The 17,065-nt window shown below is 37.8% G+C and overlaps 1 protein-coding gene across 1 annotated transcript in view; it reads right to left on the reverse strand.

Annotated features, from left to right (window-relative positions):
• The window catches only part of TENM2 (teneurin transmembrane protein 2), a 1,665,603-nt gene that overhangs the window by 1,160,218 nt on the left and 488,320 nt on the right, over positions 1-17,065 (reverse strand). The window contains exon 9 of the mRNA XM_051794292.1: positions 885-1,012. The gene's annotated coding sequence lies outside the window, so the exon portion shown is untranslated. The remainder of the gene's footprint in view (positions 1-884; positions 1,013-17,065) is intronic.

Below are 17,065 nucleotides of genomic sequence, written 5' to 3' on the forward strand. Positions count from 1 at the left end.
GTGACAATGACTTCATCCACTGTTGGTTGAAGGCATATAGTTCATTGAATACTGTGGTTTTTAGAGAGTGTCCCAATTTATCTATTTAAAACCCAAAATGACTTATTATTTAGAAATACACTTGAAGTATATTACAAAATATATGCAGTCAAACAATCTAAGGTTTTCCTCAGAGAACTGTACTGTAATTAAATCTTAAGCAATTTTTTTAAGAAACCTAAGCCTTGCATCATACTCAGCTTGCAAGTCCTCTCATTGCACAGATGAAACTACATCCCCTTAATAGAAAAGCCACTTCCACTTTGTCAGAACACAAATGTTAATTAGAGCTTCAAAATGCATGTTTGAGTCTCAGATAAAAAAATCACCAATACATAAAGCAAAACAAAGTAATCAATACAGCTGCTGTAATATTTGTGGCATTCATTCCAACATCTAGATAAAAATCCCAGATAAAAACATCTCAAAATGAAATAATCAACATCAATCATTTAAATCAAATTGAAAAGCTTTCAGACTGTGTAAGACTCATGACTACAATTGATTAAGTGGGAACTTCAGGCATTCCATTTAATTGCAGAAACAAACCCCAACCTGTTTGTTGGTGTTTAACTTAGTCATTTGTTACTTCAACATATTAATAAAGTAGTATTCAATGAATTTAAAACTCTTGAAATATAGTCTGTAAAAGTCTAGAAATCGCCTTAAAAACCTGGCACTTGAGAAGAAAGACAGGAAAAATTCAATCTCTGCACAAAGAATCAATGCTACAGCACCTTTACTAGTTAAGCAGTCTTTCTTAACTTTATAATTGTCTTCTGGCTCTGCTCACCATCCCTTCTGGGCTTGTAAGAGGGGGACTTTCCAAAAGGCTGATGTCTTACCTGCTTCAGTTTGTGGTGAAAGAAGCATCACGTCTCCTTGGCATCATTCACTTCTTGATTCAGTGTTACAGTCATTCTACACACATGAATATTCACCTAAGAAAGATCCACTTTGTCAGTACCTACAACTGGGACAGAAAGGGCAAACAACCATTTCACTTGTGGAGAGCTGAAAGAAGAGGGCAAACCACACAATTCAGAGCAAAGCATTTTATCTTCAGATCAGTGACTTGGATCCAAACTGTATGAAATCTATAAGTAGCTTTTACTATGCTGAATTATAATGGCACTGAATGTGAGCAACAGGTGTTTCCTAAGTCCTTCTCCAAGTACTTGGAGATACTGAAGGGAGCTTTCCATACATCCTTAATTATATTACTCAAATTCTAATGGTAGACTTTACCACAGACCTTTTTGCTGAAGTTCCTCTTAAGAGGATGAAGCCTCCAATCCATCATCACTGTCAACATCTTTCACCTCAGAAAACTGACAAACAGATTAATAAAATATGCAGTTTTGCCATCTGAATTTTAGGTGGCTATGAACATAGATGTGCCAGCTTATCTGTGAAGTGACATCTCTAATAGCACCATATCCAAGTATTTCTCCTCTTCCATGCAATTTAAATTGTCTGCCACTTTGCAAACACTTTTGAAGCTTTCTGTTGGAAACTGAAGACATTTCATAGTTCTCAGAATTCACTCCCTGTTGGAGGTGTATATGGGACACCATGTAATATTCCACAGAAAGAATATGACCAACTCCTGTCTTGAGAGACTTCACTTTTCCCCCAAAACCTATTGCCTAATGATCTGACTGAAATGGGATAAATTAATCTACAGCAATGACATTTTATTAACACCTAGATCACACCTCTGAGAGTTACACAAAAGTTCAACTATTAGGGTAGATATGCACCTTCTATTTTATACTTCCAATATAATACCATGCCTCTTTGAAAGATAAAGATACCATTTTATACTATTTTATTATTGCTCATTCCTTCAGAAAAGCAAATCTTTTATTCTGCATTTTTATTTCATGATCTGTGACTAGTTATCTTTGTGAAATTTGTATTTTTATTACAACTACAGCAATGCATAGTTAGCTTAACCTACACACATAAATTTATTAACTAATATAAACAAATATCCCTGGAAGCATAACAGGAATCACACAGTGTAACACTTCATTCCAGGATGGAAACAGACAGAATGTATGTGAGCCATAACTAAGACCTGTCCCATCACTCAAGTCTCCTGGTGTAGTATGTAATTTTTTTTTTTTTTTTTTTTAAGTAGTTGTTGTCCTGGTTCTTTTTCACTAATGGATTTTAAACTGTTCCCTCCCCCTGCCCCAGCCCACTCTCCTCCCCACAGTGGCTTACCAAGCTCGGATAAAAACATTACACATAATTGTTAAACCTTAGATTACAAAATACTGTATAAGACTAATAACAGATATTTATAGTCTGCACAAACTTTGTTTGCTCATCCATGGCAAGCATTTAATAAAGTTAGTTCATCTGGAAATAACTTAAATTAAATAATCCAAAATGAACGTGATGCATATTCAGAAAAATATGGTGTTTGGAGCTAACAATAATGAAATTTAGGCCTTAGGAAAAAAAAAGCAAACAACAAAGTCTGTAATTTGTTTCATTCTTCCCTCCATTTATTTCTTCTTACCATCAAGGAAAAAAAAAATTAAAGGGTAATGTTTTACCAGCTTGGTGATTTTTTTTTTATTGGAAGTTCTGATAATTGTCCCTTTCTATTTAAGTGCCAGCTAAGTTTATAAGAAGGATGCCTGTAAATTATAAATTGAGAAAGATAAAAGTATCATCATTTTTCTCCCAGCAAAGGACTCAAAATGCTGAAACTTGCTGACCCATTCCTTGCCACAGGCACTCCATACTGAAGGCAACAGTGTGGCTTCAGGGAAAGGGTGAGCACATCACCAGGAAAAGGGACATAATAGGACACGTGTGGTGCAGAACAATTTTAACTACATTATGGAGGCTCCTTCTGTGTAGTAGCACTCATTTTTTCTAATTAAATCCACATCAGTAATAATAATCCTGCAATTTGACTGTTTGGCTTTGAATATAACAACAATATACTCTTGTCTTTACACATAAGGTGTGTTTCCTCTGTGACTGTAACAAGATGTGTAAGCTCATGCTGTGCTATCTGCAATTGAACCTGGTTATGAATTTGTTTTGTATATACTGAACTCGGGTAGAAATTCCTTAAGGCCAAAGACAGGTGAGGATTTCATTTCATATACTGTATTAACAAAAGCAGTCACAATTATCAAGCTTATAATATTTCCAGGAGAGCACACAAGAGTGAAGATGTGAAGATACATACTAACATCACCTTATATCTAAAGAGCCCTTAAAAGGCACAATCTGCCACAAACACTCCTACAGTTCCACTCTATTTATCATGGAACACTTTCTAACTTCTGACATACTCCCTTTCTTTTTATAGCTTTAAACCAAGGCTTATTTCTGCAGTCCCTGTATCATACTATAAAGTACAGTATAGTAAAATTTTACAGTGTAAAATTTTATACACTAGCATATTACATATTTTTTAATTTAAGATCCTGTTTGTTTGTTTGTTTGTTTTTGTGAGAAACTGTGATTCATGATGATTTTAGTAGTAACATGAAAATCAAGAGTTAGGAAATGAATATGGAAACTTCCATCATTCAGGTTTCATGCCAGCAATTGGGGCATTCTGAGCTGAGAAAATGACACTTTTCCTTCAAAGAAGTGGAAGGAAAGAAAGAATCATCATGACCCAAAAGATACCTCCACATTTTTGCAGCCAGGATTGGGGAATTAAAATGACAGGAATGATTCCATTTTTGATGGGTGCTCATGAGACCTTCAACACACTTACACATCCCAGAAGATGCTGAGATAGTTACAGCAGCTATAGTTTGAAAAACAATGTCAAAGTTACTATGGATTTGCTTAATAATTTTCTTCCAACTTTCTCTTAGCAACGCCTGCACTGAAACTTCTGTTCTTCAGCATTTCTCTTTGGCTTCTTTTTAAGTGTCAGTTTATCCAGTTAACAAATATCACTAGTATTTTAATAGCTCTTGTGTTTATCTTCTGTTCCGAGCTTAAATTAATAGCGACATCTATACATTTTATAGATGGTGAATAAAAAAAATACCACCCTACACTTCCTGACACATCTGAATTTTAGATCAGCTTGTCTCGTTACCTCTGTGGTAGAGCTGGGGCATTCTATCTACTCTGACAGGTTTAGCTTCTGCTGAGCAACATCCTTGTGAACCTGCCAGTGTGCACATACAGGGCACACACTCACTGCAGGGAGCTGGAGAACTATCCTGGGATTTATCCCCCTTTCATGTAACACAGAACACTTTCTCTCCAACCTTCATGTTATGATTGCACATACATAATCAAATTAAGTTTTAATGACAACGGTGAGACCTTCCCACCCCAAACTTGTTCACACTTTTTGGGTCTAAATGGAAATGAGCCATGTCCTTCATAATGAAAGGCAATTAGAAAGTGCAACACACACAGACTTTCAATGCTGGTATTGTATAATTATCTCTGGGTGTGCCTACATTAGGACACTATTTTGGGTCAAAAAAAGTAGTTTGTTTTGGTTTTAATGCTTATTTCACAGTTAAGTCTCGTGCATCAAAGTGCAACAAGGAGAAGGACTGCACAAACAAGATGCCTTTCATCTGAAAGGAAGCTGGAAGGTGTGCCAGAATTACACAGAAATCCTTCCCCTCCAGAATGAGTGTTCCACTGTGAAAACCAGGCTGGCATTAGCACAGAATATAATCCCTGCAAAAAAATGTAGTACTGTAAACGCCATGTCCAAGACCCCACCTTTTTCACTTTGTACATTCATTCTTTAGCCTGAACTTCTCCCTAACATGGCCTTTGTGATTGAGTATTGGCATGGTCTATAACAACTGGTTTGGTATTTTGTTAAAGCACCAAAAATAAAGTTCTAATGTTGGTTTACAGATGAGTTGTATTTTTATATCCTGGCAGAATTCCCAATGCAGAAGCATAGACTAGTCTTCAAACATGACTTTCATTCCTAGCAGTCTGCATTTCAGGAAAGCAGTTCCTCATGTAGTCTTTGCACTACTACTAAGAAACAAAAAAATTGTTTTGCTTCCACTTCAGTCACACTGCTTGTGAAAAAAAAACCAAACCAGAAAACAAAGCACCAACAAAACTCGAATATCAGTAACTGACTGTTGTGCATAAATCATTAAAAAATGTGCTTTCATCTGGGATACTGGAGCATTACTTAATATTTTTATGAAGTAATCCTTGTATCACTGACTTCAAATTGGCCATGAAATACCATAATTCTAGGGATCTCAATACTGTCAGAGCATATTTTCTAATTTAACTTTAATATTCAGCTCACGTAATCTACAATTTAATGATAGTGGAGAAGATAATCTTGAACTGTTCTTCATGAAGATAGAGAGCACTTTTAAAGCTATTAATATCATTAGTATTTGCTGTGCATGCTAAAACATCATCTCCTTTATTTTTACTGCAAAAGTAGGGCCCTCCAGAAGGGGAACAAGTCAGCTACATGCAAAAAGATCTAATATGCCAAAACACGAGGCAGATTAACTGCCAACTGCCTTTGAGATTCATAGGTGTCCTAAATCAGATTCAATACCACACAAGTGCAGTACAATTCAAATTCCAGCTTTTGACTAAAAGCATGCAAGGGCTCTGAGGTTGTGGACAACTGAGGATCATTAGGTATGTTCCCAATCTTAAAAAAATTGGGTTTAGCATTTTCCTTGGCATCTCTACTCTTTACGGTGATTTTAGTAATTTTCAAATGCAAGCTTTGGAAATCTTGCCTTTATAGGAACTTTCTCCTTAGAACCTTTTATTTAATTATTTTTTTCCCCTCCATTCCCAATTCTTAGGGAAAAGCAATGTGGAGCAAGAGAGAAAATTACAGGCAGCCAAGTATGAGAGACACAAAGGATGGGTGAGCATAACAGGCATAAAGATATAGAGAAACTATTTAGTTTTTTTCAGTGAATAATGTCAACTCCAACACGTAGTCAGCTATTTATTTGGTTTTATACAAACAAGATATGATCCTTCTGAAGTGTCTAACAGGCTTCATACTCTTGAGTAAAGGCAAACAGAATGTGTGTGTTCTGGTGTTCACATCCAGAAATTAAAATGCATCTACATGGAAACACACAAATAGATGTAATTGCAACTAGTTGACATGCTGAGCAGGTTTCTACAACATTTTTCCAGCATGCTAGTAAGATTAAAATTAAAACCAACCCTACGTCTCTCTATCCTTGCATCTGGTGGCAAAAACTTCAGAGCTATTCCTCTCTTAAGGTTATCCACTATCTAGATACCCACATTACTTGACTAATTTACAGCCTGTTCTCACATTTACTGCTCTGTATCACTCTCCCTACCCTTTATTTAAAAATGGAGGAATCACATGCACATTTTTCTGTGTATCAATGTTCCTTCTCAAGCTCAGAGACCTGAAAACCTCACCTTATGGACATCAGGACTGACACGGATAAGATATTGTTATGTTGTTGAAAAGCAAATACAAATAAGCAACAACATACATTCCATTCTTTCTTCATTCAGTAATTGTTCTAGCAGGAGTGAGAAGAACACCACTGAAAGACTTGGATATAAAACAGAAACATCATTCTGGAAATTTTACTACAAACAAAATAAATGTTTCTTAGAAAGTCGATAGCTCTGAAAAGCAGGGCAGGAAAAGATCCCCTTCAAATGTACTGTTTGTTAAAGCCTCCTTTAAGCAGTACCCTACAGCAAATTAAATGAGTTTTCAAGGTGAGTTTTTGGTGGGATTTTTTTTATTCTTTTTTAAACATACCAGTGATTTGCCTCATAAATGTGAAAATGCAAGGTCACGACCATAATTATTTTTCCCTCAATAATACAAGTATTGATAATAGTGCCAAAGCTTACATCATGAGATAGTGAAACAACCCCACAAACACAATTGTCTCCTGAGGTATTAGTCTATATACTGGTTGTATCCCAAAGCTTTTCTGCTCAGCTAACTTTAAAGGAGAAGTGATATTCCTGTTATTGCCAGCACTGAGGGCTACTCAGAGAAATAAAACATACAACAGATATATATATATAGAGAGAGAGAGAATTCCCTTAAAACAGAAATAAGAGGGAGACAGGCTCTTCCTTCACCAGTATCACTGTCACATGATTATCAGCAGGAACAGGTAGAGTGGTACAACTGCACCTCAACAGCACCTCTGCACACAAATGTGCAAACAGAAGGGCCAGACCTGACAACAGCACTGCAAAACTGACTCTGCATTTACCAGCAGTGGTTTTCAGCTTTCCCAGTTCTGTACCACGCAGTCCACCAGCAGGGTCACTGAGCACATCACCAGAAACAGCAAACATTAATTGTTAGGCTATAGCACCTCACCTGTCCAGGAGGTGACCTGCCAGCACAGGTGACTCCACTCTCACAACCATTTTACCCCAGGGCTGCCCCAGGGACTCTCACCCATCTCAATTCTCCCCTTCTCTCCCAAGCCCTCACTTAAACAGCTTCCCTGGAAAGTGCAGGGAACACTTTTCCTTGCTTCCACCCCCCTCTCTCACCTTCTCTCTTCTGCCTCTCTTTCCCCAGCCCTTCATGGTTGCCCCAGCAGTCCCCACACCCCTCAGCTCTGCTCCCCCACCCTGCTTTGGCCACCTCAGCTGTACCAGACACATTTCCAAGGGTTACAGCAGCATTTAGTAGCACAACATTACTGGCTGCTGCAAGTTAATATCAAATGGACATTAAATGCAATCAACCTAAACATTAAATGGAAAACAATGACCCTAAAGGTCTCTTCTGACCTAAATAACTGCGGTTCTGTGAGCTCCCTCAGGCAGCAGGTGGGATCCAAGCTGCCACGGTTCCAGGAGGAACCTTCTAGAAGGAGACATCCAACAGCTGCTGCTGAGTGTGTTAAACTTCGAAACATTCCATAAGTGCCAATTTAGTGCCAGGCATAACATTTGCAAAAATTTAAATATAAATGCTTTTTTTCCTGCCTCCTGCCTCGCTCACACATCCCTCCCCAGCCATGTGCTGTCTGGGTGCAGGCAGACTTGCTGCAGGCATTTACTGACCTCAGCAATGAGGCCCATACCAGAATTTTTCTAAATTTTGCTGTGGTAAAAAAATGATCACAATTTAGCATATGGACTGCCAGTTCCTGCTTTGCTGAATACAAAATGGAAGAATAGATACAGGAACACTCATGTCTGAATAGCCATAATTAAACCAGAGACTGCTGGAATAAACAGGGTCCAACACTGCGTTAGGAATGCTGAGTTTTATACTCCATTAGACAATAGCATTGCCCCAGCCCAAAACTCCAGGGATCTAAAGCCAACCTAATTCCTAATGAATAACACAAATCACAAGCTTTTGAAGTTTGGTAACTCTTTTGGTGCATCCCTGAACTCCAAAGCCTCTGAGGAAAGCCTGCAGCACATGATATTTTAAAAGATGTTGTGAAGATATGGAAGGAATAAAAGGTCATGATAACCAATGGTTTAACAGATTGTGGGTGGAGAGGTTTTTGTGCTTCTGATAATTAATTGGCAGGTTTAGAGAGCACAGTTCTTAATTAAGCTGTAAATACGTGTTGATGAGCAACGTGATTTAATAATGATTAATGGCTTTATCCTGTTACCATAAGAACATACAAAATGGATTTAGTTCTTCCATAATTTAGCTGACAGATTAATAATTTTTTCTCACTAATTTCATGGAAACACATAGTCCCTTTCTGTAAACATAAGGGCTGTGAACTTGAACATGAAGGTTTGGCATGAATCATGCACATTGTGGATGGCTAAAAATGGTGAGCAAGACGTGAAGGGGAAAACCAAAGTATTTCTGAGGGCTACAGTGCCCATGAAGTTGCACTGAGATGGCAGGTGCGTTATTTTCCTTTAATTATTTTCAGAAATTAGTATTGGTGCTGAAAGAAACCAGCTTTCTGCAACAGCAGAAGCTCTGCTTTGGTGGAGACCAGCACATGTAAATCTTGTGCCTGTTTTCAATTGCATAGAAAAACAGATTGTGCACCATGGAAGACAGTATGGAGGGTATATTCTCAAGTCTCCAACTAAAGAGGCCCTGGAACCTCCTGCTTTTACAGTGGTAAGTCAATACAAGAACAGGTTCCTCAGTCTCTTATCCAGCCTGTACACAATTACCAAGTGCAAGCTTGCTGGAGAGAGAATTGGAAACACAACTACATTTTGCAAGAAAAGTGTCTGATACAACATAATCAATCTAACCCAAAGGACTTCTTTTTACACAAGAAACAACAGAGTAGTCAGTGAGAAGGAAAAGGAATGTTTCTGTCCTTCCTGAGTGTTAGCAGGGATTGATAAGTAACCCTTTGCCCTCTGATGTAACACTTAGAATTGTCTCCCAGGGTGTAGTGCCTTCCTTTTTCCCCAGGAAAAATAGAGAGAATGAGACTTTTGGGCTCTTTGCCAAAAGACACTCCTGCTAAAGAAAAACAGATATATTCATTCAGATCACACAAGGATTACGCTCTAAAAAAAAATCAGGATCCTGCAATTGTTGCAATTACAAAAGGTCTGGACCTGAAAAAAAACCCAAAACAACAGAAAAACTGTATTGAGGACTACAAATTACTTAAAATTCAGAACTGTAGCCAGATTGTGTGGGGTTTTTTTATCTAGAAACTTCCACACATATTCTTCCTAGTGAAAATGGTACAAGTTTTCTGATGGGATCTTTGAAAAAGTTTGTGTCAATCTCAGGGATTTAAAACCTGCTTGAAAAGTATAACCTGAGCTTAACTGTGGAGCTACTAAGGTCTCTCTCTATAAATTTTACATAAGTTTACGGTGCCAGAGTGGTGCCTGGTGGCTCACACAGCAAGAGCAGCTCCTGCCCACACCTTGCAACCACAATTGCTTATGACAAGACAAGGTGGAGGGGGACAGGAGGGGAAGACATGGCTTTATAAAACCTCCATGCAGTGTCTCATGGCAATTTACCCTGAGCAACACACAGCTTTTCTTAGGAAGGCAGTATTTTAAACAATGCTGCTTTGCAGTGCACAAGGTGGGGAAGAGAAAAGCAGCACAACACCCCAGAAGCCTGTAAACAGTAAACAATTCTTGTTTGGCAATAGTTGTGGAAAAATATATGAAAAGAGTAGCCGAACAAATCTTTGACTTTGACTGTAATAAAAAGCTTACTTTACTCTTGGACCATTTGCAAAAGCTGTAGTGAAGATGATTAAAAAGGAGCAAAAAGGAAACAGTATTTGCATTCATTCTGGTAATAGAATATGAAATTAAAGCATGAAGGGATTAATGTTTTAAAGCTTGACTTGCAGTGATAAAGCTAAGGTATTAGAAGAGACAACATAACCGTTACAGGATAGACAAGCAAAGAAAAAGCAGCACATGCCTTAAAGATGAGCAAGGCAACCTAGAATGGAATTACAAAATGATTAATCAATACAAATGAGAAAGTGTACAAGGAAAGAGAGCTTGGTGAGACTTCTTATGGGACTCAACACTGCAGCCGCTTAAAGATAATGAAAGGAGCACAGCAAAGCCAAAGAAATGCTTTCATTCAGTGGCAAAGTCATTTGTGAACAGTTTAAATTACCCTAATCACCTCCCCTCCAGCCGTCAGTGCGCTCTGTCTCTTTAGTTATTTAAAAAAAAGAGTTTGGGGAAATGAGTTCTGCGAATCTAAGCTGCAAAATAATTATACACACACCGTTTTAGCATTTTAACAATGCAATCCCAAACATTTGTTCTCATTAGAATGCAAATCGACTCATTTAATAATCCCACATGAGAATTGCACCACACTCAGTTTAAAAAGCGCAGTGGTATTCAAAATATTATTAATAAATGCCAAATATGGAACAGCCCATTTGTTTTGCCAGCAGCTCAGGGTAGATAAAAGACATATAGAACATTTTTTCCAACCAAATTTGTTTAATTGAAATTTAACAGTGGGAATGGTCTGGAAGAGCCTTTAAAAATATGAAGGTGACAGTACCCTCTCAACACAGATACACTCACATTCACTAAAGGCTGAGCACTACAGCCTGTCATCCAAATCAATGACATCAATTTGCTTCAAGTAGAGTACAATTTCAGTAAGATACTTCACTATTAATAGTTTTAACCTCTGGTATCAGTTCAAAGCACTGTCCTGAATTGTGTCATTTCTGATTTATCAATCCAAGTGGTAGTGTCATATTTTCCGTACTGCTGCAGAATTCTGATAATTAGAGGACTGAAAAAAAACCACTTAGCAGAAAAAAAAAAAAAAAAAAGAAAAAAGGCTTAGCAATACTATAATAATCAGACCTTTTCTATAATATTTACCATCCTATTCTTATCCTGGAATGCTATACACTTCTATTGCTCAATAATGTATAATATTTCATAGCCATCACAAGGACATCTAACTTAGAACAGAAATCAGATATATTCTAATGGCACTCCCTAAATAATTGAGAAATCTGTAAAGACCAGGACAGATATAATTAAAAAAATTTGACCTTGAGGCATCTGTCTTAATGATGCCTCAATAACTTTCACACCAATATATATTAGAAGCAAGGTAGAAATAGTAATAATACTTTCTCCAAATTCTTGATCCCAGGAAGAATTTCAAATTCTTGGAGTCGGAATACACAATTCTAGTAGATAAAAGCCAAATTGAACCCTCTGATCTGCTGCTCCAAGACCATGATTCAGTCCTGATTCATGATGATTTAGGGAACAATTTGCTTTCTTCTGAGAGGAACAAGTTTTGTCCCTTTACTCGTTCAGAACAGCCTGGTACCACACATGTCCCACAGTGAGTGTCAGGAGGGCCATGGGCACATCTCTGGATGTGATTACAAATGCCAACCAAATCTGCTGGTTTCCTGCTCTGTTCCTCCAAGTTTCCTTCATCTGGGTTCTGTTGCTTCCAGAAACTTAATGTGGTGTACAAGACATTCATCTAAGGGTGAGTGGGGAGTGATCCAAAGAACATGTTGTGTACACTCACTATTGCATGTTTTTTCAGGACTGATTAGGCCAATGCAGCAGCTGCTGAAATATTAAAAGTCTTTTAGAGCTAATACAGTATGACAACAAAAGCAAATTAAATATTGTAATATGACATGGAGTATAAATTGTCCTTGACACAAAGTTATAAATATCTGGAGAATCTTTATTTGTTTTGAAAATGTCAGCTCGTCAGAAATTTTCTTCTGACTGTTTTAATTACCTCTACACTGATGCACAATAAACATTTTAGAAGTCTCAGCTTCGGGTTATGCAACTACATTGTTAAGTACCCACTTCTGAAAATTTTAAGACAAATTAAAAGGATTTCAGGTTTTCTGCCTCAGAATGCTGATATAGAGCCCACTTCTTCCTGCTGCATAAAGCTCTCTATCACATGCTGATAACTCAGCTAGGTTGCAGACACAGAATAATCCAAACATCCACCTAAAAGGAGGCAATGCCAACCCTCTCTCTGTTAATCACAAAGTGTGTAATGAAGTTCTCAGAATGGTGTTTAACTCCTTAAGAGTTTCAGCTGAGGGAGACAAGTTGATGTGATGGATTAGGACGTTCTGCAATAAGCTGCACCTACACCACACCTCCAAATTCATTATTTAGTCTTTTAACCACTGGATATTTCTGCTGCACACAAGTAAAAATATACTGTAATGTAATAAAGTGAATATCCCAGGGACACATAACCCACAGATGGACTCATTTAGTTTACTGGCAATGTAATTGCCCAGTAGCAGCGAAGCAGTGGATAATTATCCATTGTAGGCTACTGCTAAGTATGTCCTAATAGATTGTTTTCCCTGATTTTCTTTTCTGGGTATTTATACAACCTCCTCCATTAAATTTTCTGAGCACCTGAAACCTTCGGTGAATTCTTCACAATTCTCTTAGAAGGCAAATGGCACAATTCTCATTTTACTGAGGAAGAAATAGAGAAGTGAATGTATTCCAAAGTGTTCTTGTGCCAACTGGGAGCTGAAGCTTTGCACTCCCTGGGATATGTCAGTGATGTGTTCTACAATGAGATGGGCTGGGGCATCTGGATGCACAGGGTACCACCACAGGACACAGTGTCTGTGATCTGGGAACAGGATAACTACAGGTACACAAAGCACAGGCAGGGGGTGGGGGGGAAAGAACTGCACTTCTGGAGTCGGGTTAAGTATGTGCACACCACTTTATCTGCAACTTCCAGTTCTGAGGCTCTCCTCGAGAGGAAAAAATGGACTGAATCATAAAAATGCACTCCTGAAGTTCATGGAAAAAGAGGAATACCATCGCAGCAGTGTTTTTATTTAATTAAGGATGCCTGCTTGCTTATGTTTTGTATACTTTGTGTAACACTTAGCCAATCACACATGACAGTATACAATTATTCTAGGAAAACTTGCTTAGACTATATTTGCCTCATGCTTTCAACCACTCCAGACATGCAATTATTACACAGTTGTGTCTGGGAAATTATCAAAACAGTATGGTATTTATAAAAGCGAGAGCAAGCCCACATACACATTATCAAATTAAACTGTGGTAATGTGCTTTTTCACATGACTAAAATTTTTATAACATAATTCTGCAATATCTTGTTGCTTCACAGAGTTGTTGCACTTAGAGTCGGTGAAAATCTCTCAGTCACATTTTTATGCCCAAAACATTTCAGGTTTAAAAAGAGGCTTTTATAACTTCAATTACTTGATCGATGTAGAAAGAAATTATGAAAATCATCATCTTGGTCGCCTCAGAGCTTTGTCCATCCCAGCTTCCTGGCTGCATTCCAGGCCTCATGGCTTACCACAGAGTTTCATAAAATGTTATAGTATTTAAAATGCATGCAAAATCTTTCCAACAAACCATCTACAACAGAATTAACAAAAGGAGTTGGATTTTAGTCATCTGAAATCATATAATAGTACTTTGTTGTTGCTGTATCCACGCATTTGGCTTTACTTTGGCTATATCAACACATAAAACCCCTGGCCCATGCCTGGGTACAGCCAGTGTCCACTGACTGAACACTGCCGTGGCAATATTAAAGTCTGTACTGCTGGAACTACTTTTCACGCTATGCAGTCATGAAAATAACCTCTCCTTGAGTCTAGAGCAGAATAATCTCTTTATCACACAGCATTCACATGGTGGGAAGGAGGAGAAGAATGAAAGCAAAATAAATTCTGTTCCTTCACCTCCCTTTTCCTCTGTTCCCTGAGTTAAATAACCCAAACTCCACACTGGTCGAATGAAGCTGCTGTAACAGCTCCAAGAGCAGTTCAGTGTTGTGCTGGACTGGAAGAGCAAGGGTTTCTCAAGGCCTGTTATCTAAACCTCATTAAATGGAAGGAAGCACAACTGGTTTTTGCCCCTGAGGGAGTCATTTCTTGGGGTTTTATTTGGTGGGAGGTTTTTTTGTTTGTTTGGGGTTTTTTTTGAGGACAAGCAAAAATCATACCTAATGGAAATACCAGCTAAAAGTACAATGTACAATTTGTAACATTTTTTATTAATTTCCTTACATTCCCCAATGAACATGGCATTTTAAAATCTAGAGAAAGATGCTGAGGCAGCTAACTCTTTACTATTTCCAACTGAACTTCATTCGTGTAGATTAATTTAATATAATTTTTACTAGCATATTTTTGCTCATGTATCTCTCTAAGAAAAAAAATAGACTAAAGATTTCTTATTTGAAAAGTATATGTTGACATTTGCCACACTTACTCAGTATTGAGCTTTCCTCTGGGATGCTGTTCTGCTGCTGAGCTTTCCTTAAGTCCTTTACTCCCATATAGTAAGTTGCTAAGTGGTCTGAGATTCATTATTTAGAATCACAGAATACTTAACAGACTCTGATATTCCCCAGTATTCCCAGTATAAACAATATCATCAGATTTTCACATGAGAATCTGCAAGAGTTGCTGCAGTAGAAATATAAACAAACTGTGATTAAGATAAGGTTTCTTATGCTGTTTCCTAAAGTGGCCATCCCACTCCACCCCATCCCACCCCATCCCATCCCATCCCACTTGGGATTTTTTCTAACATTTTTCTTTTGCAAAGTATTTCTCAGGAAGATTAATAGCAGTCAGCTGCTCTCATGATGCCTCCTAATACCAATTGCAAAGGTCACATTTGTTCAAAGGTGGCAGGAGAGGTGGTAGTTGCTGATTTTAAAAGTTAGTACGTCCAAAAGTCACTCAGGTGACACTTAGTGGGACATGGAGGTTGGTTCTGCTCTCTCTGAATCCTCAAAAAAATTCAATCTTAAAAGGATCTTACACATCCTTTTCTGTAAGAAGCAGGACACAGACCCCAGAAGATGTGCAAGACAATTTAAAATTATTAGACAGACACATATTTTTTTGCCAACTCTCACCTTTTTTCTACAAAGAATTTTCTTAAATATTATTAGGAAATAAAATCCTCAGAGGAAAATGTGAAGCTGTTTTATATATTATGCATAGATCAAACACAATGAGCATAAATGTTAATGTGTGATAGTAAAGAGTAAAATGTATATTAGTGCAGGAGAAAAATTCTGACTTCAAAAGGAACTTCTGATATTTATAGAATATCTTCACTCAAACATTCACTCGATTTTGTTATGATCATGTGATATATAAGTGCACTGGATTTGCTCAAGTTGCTGCATAACTATTGATTCAGAAAGCACAAGAAAGCTTCATTGATAAAGAAGATATAAAAGAACATATGCCCCCTTCCATGAACTTACTTGTAATTTGTTTCAAAATGAGATGGATAACATGAATAAGCCTCAATTGAGTGCATGGCAAATATCAGCAGGACTAAAGACTGAATATCCTTACCAAAAGATCTACACAGACCACATCTCAGTGGCATTAACCAATAGACAAATAAAAAGCAAGTTAACCATCTAAGAAAGAAATTATGACAGATTCAACAACTGCCTTTATCATCCTTTATCACATTAGTTATCCCTGTTATAGTTTGGTTAAATGTGTAGCTGCTGGTGGGTTTGGTTGTTGTGGGGTTTTTTTTTTAAACATACATATTACAAATCAGGAGGCTCCTAGGGAACTTTAGGTAAAGCTAACAACCCATTTACAAATCCCTCATTTCCAACAGCATTAAAATTCTGAAGGCTGCTGCTTCTTAATTGTACATAGGCAGGACAATTTGCTCCAAGGTTTTATTACATTAATTTTGTATAACATTGTTATGCATTATTAGATTCTTGCTGAAGTACACACTGCTGAAGCATGAAGTAGAGAGCACAGACTGAAACCAAACCACAGTTTACAGTACTGTGTGGTCTAAAAAGTTTAAAATATTGCTCTTATATTTTAAGTATTTATAACCACATAACTTGGGAAAAAGAGAATGCAGGGTTGAAAGAACATCAGTGCGGTGGCAAATCTTTTAAAAAGAATAGAAAAACTATTCTAACTTTGGAAATGCATCCAAATTCTCCCCTATCTAGTTTGAATAGGAACAGTGGTAATATATGCTGGTATAATTGAAGTTATCTCTGTACTCTCTTCGGAAAAGATAACATTTCTAGGCAAATTTGATGCTTCAGAATAAAACAGGAGATTACTTATGCAATTGAAAAATGTAGGGGGAAAATCCCTGCTCTGTTAATTGCAGCATATCTGTTTGAACAGTCTTATTAAGTTCTGAATGTTTATTCTCAAGGTTTCTTATGCTTCTGCCACACAGTGGCCTGAGGGGACGGTACTCAAACTTCACCCAGAGCTCTGGATCTTCCCTGAGAATGATCCTGTCTGATACTTTTGCCTCTGCACTTCTGAGCACAGTTCCTTGGGAAGCCTGGAAAGCGTCACAGCCTCCAAAACATTCCCACTGCACTCGTGTTTAGACAGGCAATTAGAACAGACTGGCCCCAAAGTGTCACTGAGGGGAGCAGGAATGGGACTGGAGGTGACAGGGAGAGAGGGGAGAGGAACTGGGCAGTTGATCCAAGGGGTGCCAGACCCATCCAGCCTGATGGACACCGTGCTCTGGTGGATGCTCT

Source organism: Manacus candei, unplaced genomic scaffold, assembly GCF_025592945.1.
Source record: "Manacus candei isolate 608988 ecotype Guabito, Panama unplaced genomic scaffold, ASM2559294v1 h1tg000037l, whole genome shotgun sequence".
NCBI classification, from domain to species: domain Eukaryota; kingdom Metazoa; phylum Chordata; class Aves; order Passeriformes; family Pipridae; genus Manacus; species Manacus candei.